We start from the raw sequence: 6187 nt of genomic DNA on the forward strand, positions 1-6187 counted from the left end.
CCCACCGGCCGAGGCCAGGTGTCCCTTCTGCGCGCGCAGCTGGAGCAGTGGACGAGGCCAGTACCGCGTCCGCCCCGCGCCTGGAGCGCAGCCGCAGCACCCGGGGAGAGTGGCGCCGCCTGGTGCCCTCCGGCTTGCAGCCAAGAGCGCTGCGCCCCAGCCCCGGAGACCTGTTTAACTGTCTGCACCCACTCTCCAAAGCGTCCTTGTCAGCTGTCCAAGCTTCAGACTTGAGCTAAGTAAACGCTTCCAAGAAGTCAGAGGCCTTGTCTGTTTAGGAGGGCCCCGGGGGGCAGGCGGGGTGGCAGTGCCGGAGGCCCTAAGCGCTGCCTCTGCGCTGGCTGCTGGTGGCCTCGGGCGAAACAGGGCACCATGTGGACGGAGGACCACTCCTGATGACTGTCTCCAGGGTCTCTCTGTGCTGCGGGCACAGCAGTGACCAGGATGCTCCCAAATCCTGGTCCTCTGCCACCACCCATTCAGACAGGAGGAAGGGCTGCTGAGGTCGGGAGGTGGGCCGAGGGGACTAGGGAGCCATAGCTCAGAATGTAGACTTTGGGTTTTATGTAACTAGAGGCCAGTGGAGGAGTTAAATCACAAAGGGACACTGTCACCTGCCCTGAGTTTTTAAATGACCCCTGAGAGGACTGAATGGGGTGGGGGCGGGGGGGTTGCTGGGGGGTAAGGTGGGAGGAAGCTGGAAGGCCAGCTAGGAGGCCGCTGTGGTCATCCAGGCCAGGCCAGGGGACGTGCTGAGACAATCTTCTGGATCCCCCCAGACCAGAGAGCCTCTGACAAGGGGGGCGGGGGCAGGTTTCCACGCTGGACATGTTAGGTTCCACTGCCTGCTTCACCTGCCAGGGAATGGCACTGGAGGGGTGCTGGATGAACCAGCTGAGCCAAGACTCCCCCTGGCCAGCCACCCCCAGCGGGGTGCACGTGACAAATCTCATCAGTAAAGGTCCTTCGTCTCCCTAAGTCCCACTGTTCACCATGCTCCAGCGGCTGGATGGAGACCATCTCCTCCCTGGAAACCCAGCAGACATGAGCACTGAGCCCGACCCCTCCAGGCCGGGCTCTCTCCCGGGGAGTTCCCAATCCCACCCTCAGCTCCCACACCCCGGGCCCGTCCTCAGAGCCCTGACCGTCCTGTGCCACAGGCCTGAGGCCACCAGGGAGGCTGCAGGAGCATTTCCAGAACTCCCCACCCCCTCCCAGGGAAGCCTGCAGACCCCTGACCACCCTGCTGGCCGGGGGAAACCAACAGCAACACAGACAGAGCTGCCGAGGACACAGGGCTCAGAGCCAATGAAGAAACCTAGTTTAATGCTCACTGCCACTCTGGGATGTGGCAGAGCTTTGGTGCACCAGTCCGGAAGTTCCCGAGAGATTCTTCACACCCAACTCCCAGCATGCCCGAGGCAGCAGATGCCTCCCGGATCCGCAGAGGCCCCGGGGGCTCACCCGGTGCATGCCTCCTCATCACGCTGTGGAGCAGCAAAAGCCCCGTCAAGCTGGCCACCCTCCCCGGAGTCAAGGGCAGCTGGTCCCACCCACCCGTGGTCTGTGGCCCAAGTGCTGGACACTCCCCTCCATTTGCGCACAGGAGGCCAGCCACCAGGACCTCACTGATGGTGACTATGGTCACCTCGGACAAGCCCTGGCCCCCCTGAGGCTAAGAGGACAGGCAGCTCATCTGCCCTGCAGCCCTGGGTAGCCCACTGCTGTCTGGGGAGGGCCCTGCTGTGCCCACCCACCTAGCTAGCCTGTTACCCCTCTGCAGACTGGGGCGACAGGGCTATCCTGGGCTGCCATGAGTGCAAAATTACCTGAAGCCTGCAAGGTCCAGCCTAACACCTGGCCACACCCAGCATTCAACCCAGGGAAGTTGGGTGTGCACAGGGGGCTGTTCTTAGCAGGCAGTGTCCCCGCCAGGCCCAAGCTCACCTGGGGCGACTCACTGGCCCAGCCCTCCGCAGAGATGCCCAGGGCCTGCAGGATGCTCTCCTGGGGAACATAGTCACCCAGGGACTTCTGGACGCAGTGTAGCAACACTCTGTCACCACCTACAGCAACAGGAAGGTGGTCAGGGTACCCCTGCAGGCTGGGAGGACGGAGGCAGCCCTGGTTGTCCATGACCCCACCTGGTTACCCTGACAAGTGGGCTGTTTTGGCCACACCCCACCCAGCTAAGCCAACACTCAAGAACTGGGCCACCCCATGGAGAAGACTTGACAAGACCAACAAACCAGAGGAAGGGAGGGAGAGAGGGTCAGGGCATGCGGCCAAGTTTAGCAAGACCTTCCCACCCCATGAGACGAGGCACTGACCTCTGACGCCCCTTTCCCAGCCCACCTTTGGTAACCACCAGCAGCCCTCCACTCTGCAGCAAGTCCCCCGACAGGTTCCCCTGGATGCCAACAGCTTTAGCCTGGAGGAAGCGAAGCAGGTCCAGGTCGGCCCTAGAGGGAAGCCCCACCTCCCCAAGTCCCACCCAGCCTTGGCCATCACAAACCTTGAGGGCCACATCACGCACAGGCTTCCCCAGGGCAGCGGGCACAATGCTCAATCTGTTGTACCTGCAAAGACACAGCTGGCTTGTCCAGGCTCTGGCTCCTCTCTGAAGCCCTGGCCCCAGTGCCTGTCCCCGGACTCTACAAGATGCACAGACCCATTCACACAAGCAAGCTTCACCTCATCTCACCAGGGACTTGGGGGCCATGGGGCAGCCAGCCAACAGCCAGCCCAGCCAGAGCTGTGGGGCACCCTGGGGTCAGCAGGCCTGGGGCCCCGCAGAAGACCTGGGGCGTGTGGACTGGCCCCCAGGCTGGGTGAGCGGGCGGATGTGGCTCAGCTGGCATCACTGATCAGACCAAGCAGCAGGCATATGTAGGACCCAGGCACTGGAGGGGCTGTGATGACCCCTCGGCACTAGGCTCCGGGTCCCCTCTGCAGGCTGCTGGGGGTCGATCTTGGGTGAGAAGCCTAACCTACAATCGTAATAGCCCCTAAGAGACAGCCCTGCAGAAGGACCGGCTGAGCGGCGGATGCCACCAGAGGCAAGTGTCCAGGAAGAGGCCAGCAGGGAGAGCGGAGGAAGCAGTGCCCCCCACACTCACCGTCTGAAGCCCAGCTCCCTGTAGAACTGCTTGCTTTCATCCAGGTAGAGCTCTGGAAAACAAAGGCCACAGGTGTGTACTCAGGCCCATCTACCACCTGGCCCACGCCCCTGCATCCAGCCCCCTGTCCACCCTTGCCCACGCAGGACAGGGAGGAGCAGAGCAGAGCGTCCCCACTGTTAGAGGAGGGTGGAGGCCCAGACGGGACAGGGGCAGGGAGGAGCAGGGCTTGCCTGGACTCTGCCACTCGGCCCAGGGCTCTGTGAGTGCCGCGGAGAGGAGTCTAGCGGGGTGGGAATGGGAGGGCAAGCCACAGCCTTGTCCTAGCTACTCCTCCAGGCTCCTGGGAAGGTGGGGGGCTTGCAGCCACCCAGTAAAGACCGTGGTGGTGATCGGAGACCAGCATCACCACTGGGCCCTGCCACTGTGCACAGTGGGAGGGACATCATGGCTGGGGATGCAGATAGGATCCCAGGAAAGATGACTGGAGATCCTGGAGCGAGAAGGGTCAGGGCTGGGCAAGGAGGGGATGACCGATACCCTGAGCTTGCGGGAGGATCTCAGGGTAGCTGGTGCGGCTACAAGTGTGAGGAGAGAAGGAGAGCACAGGCACCTCCTGCGAAGCGGCCCCCGTCCAGAAACTCCCGCAGGCCCAGGGCCTCGGGCCCCACGCCCACCAGGCGCACGCCATGCTGGTCCAGTAGCCCCCTGAGGCTGCTGAGGTCCTGGGCGATCCAGCGACACACCGAGCAGCCGAAGCGCCGCAGGCCGGCCACCACGCACGCCTGCTCCCGCCACAGACTCCGCAGCTCCACGGCCTGCGTGGGGTGGGCGAGGGGTGCCGCTGGACCACCGCCCACACGCGTCCGCGCCCTCCAGCTCCATGACCCTGTCAGGACCCCCGAGGCCGGCCGGGGATGCCATTGCCAGGGCGCACGGGCAGGTGCCAGGAGCCCACCCACCGTCCTGCGCTCGTCCGGCCTCACCTCCCGGTCACCGCATGCTTCAGGACACACGCGCCCACGCGGGCAAGGTCGACCGTGCTCATGCCTTCCTGCAGTCCCGCTCCGGGCTGTTCGTCCTGCTCGGGGCTGCGGGCCCCACTCCTGCCCGGCTAGGCCACGCCCCTCCCACCCCAGCCCGCCTCTCCGTCCCGGCCCCGCCCCCAGGTCCAGTCATCCCTGCCGCCTCCGCCCCGGATGGTTCCCCAGCCCGCAATGCCCCTACCACAGCCCCAACAGCGCCTGGTCACTTGTTTTGCATATGCATAAGCCGGTCGGCCAATGGCGTCACTGTCCGGGCGGCCAGAGCAGCTAAGCGGAGGGGCAGCCGGCACGTGGTGCGCCTGCGCACAGAGCTGCTTCTCGTGGGCGCTGGCTCCGAAGACAGCGCAGGTGCAGAGCGGAAAAGCCCGCAGGGTCCGGGGCCCAGCGGTTTGCCCGGCAGGGTTAAGGCGAGCGGAGTAACGCCCATGTCGCGGCTCTGCGTCCCTGACGGCGGTCCTACAGACATAGGAGCACCGGGCTTAGCCTTTACCCTTGTTTTTATTTCAGCTTTAAAATCCATGCGAACGCATCGTTTTCTCAATTACATGGGCGCTTTGGCTTTAATCATAAAATACTGGCAATTTCTTGCGAGAGAAATAGCCTCTTTTAACCCCCAATCTTTGGGCAACATGGAGCCCAAAGAAATAACAGCAGTTTGCTACGGGCCTTGCGACGGACGTTGTCTTGTTTATTGCTGAGGACAGCCCTGTCACACCTGTGATCATCCGGTTTTACCGATGAGGGATCGAGACACGGGGGCGAAAAATGACTTCACCCAGAAAACAGTCACCTGCATGGACATCCGCCCCGATCTGTGGGCTCCTGCATTCAGCAAGCAGAGACCTCCAGGGCCTGGACCACGCTGGAGACCCAAGGGGGGGGCGGATGAGTGCCCCGGGATTGGGAGAGGGAGCCTCCCGCCTGACACTGCACAGTATATCACAGGACCCCCGGTACAGAAGAGAAGACAGGCCCAAGAAAGGTTCTGGGAGACTGAAGGAGCTGGGGTGGCCGGAGCGGCAGGTTCCGCACAGGGGTCAGACAGCACTCATGTCCCGGGTATTGAAGGCAGGAAGAGCAGAAAAAGGAAGGAGTCCACACAGCCCACCAGGGAGGGAGAGAGTGCAGCCCCCAGAGGCCAGGGCTGGTCCTGTGAGGAGGGGGCTAGGCCCCCACGAGGGAGGCAGCCCATTTCCGGGACACCCCCAGAAGGAGGAGCGCGAGGTCAAGGACTCCTCTCCTGCGTCCTTAGCATCTCCCTCCAGTGCTCCTGCTGCTGGAGCCTAAAGCAAGCTGCAGGCAAAGGAGGAAACCCGTCGGCCACCCCAGGCCCAGCCCCGCAGAGCCGCAAGGTGGCCGGGCAGCTGGGGGACAGTGAGAAAGCAGCGGGCCCACTGATGCCCTCGGTGACTTACTTTACAAAGGCGACCGAGGCCTGGGAGCGGGGCCTGGGGCTTGGACTGGGTGATGAGAGGAGAGAGCAGCCCCCGCCCCTGGGCCCGCCCCCCCGCCCCCCCCGCCCCCCCCGCCCCCCCCCCCGAGCGCCAGCCTCTCCGAGTGGGTGGGCATCAGCACGCGCATTGCAGAGGTGGGGTCTCACCCACAGGCCGAGTCCCAGGTCAGAGTCCCACAGGACTGCGTCCCCCTGCACGCCTCGCTCCGGGACGCTGCTCATTGCTCAGGAGGACCGGAGGTGCTCACGAGGCCTCTTCCCTCCCAGCGGGCATGGGGTCGGCCTCGGCTGGCGGGGCAAGAGCCGGCAGGCCCCAAGAGCATCAGGCACGCCCCCTGGCCTCTTTGAGCAAGGAGGGGCGGGTCCAGACCATCTGCGAGGGTCGCCCTGCTCAGCTAGTTCAACCCAGTGCCCCCAGGACGGGCGTCTTGACTCTCCTGCACACCCCCTTGCGCCCCAGCCTCGCTGGGCCCAGACCATGCGGCAGAGGGAAGGTCTCCAGGAAGGGTCCCGGCAGAACCTGCAGGCGACATTAGCCAGCGGCCACGCACGGGACACGAAGCTGCCCC

This window comes from Eumetopias jubatus, unplaced genomic scaffold (assembly GCF_037043125.1).
Source record: "Eumetopias jubatus isolate StellerSeaLion01/CBP00866 unplaced genomic scaffold, mEumJub1_p1.0 scaffold_4, whole genome shotgun sequence".
Lineage (NCBI taxonomy): Eukaryota > Metazoa > Chordata > Mammalia > Carnivora > Otariidae > Eumetopias > Eumetopias jubatus.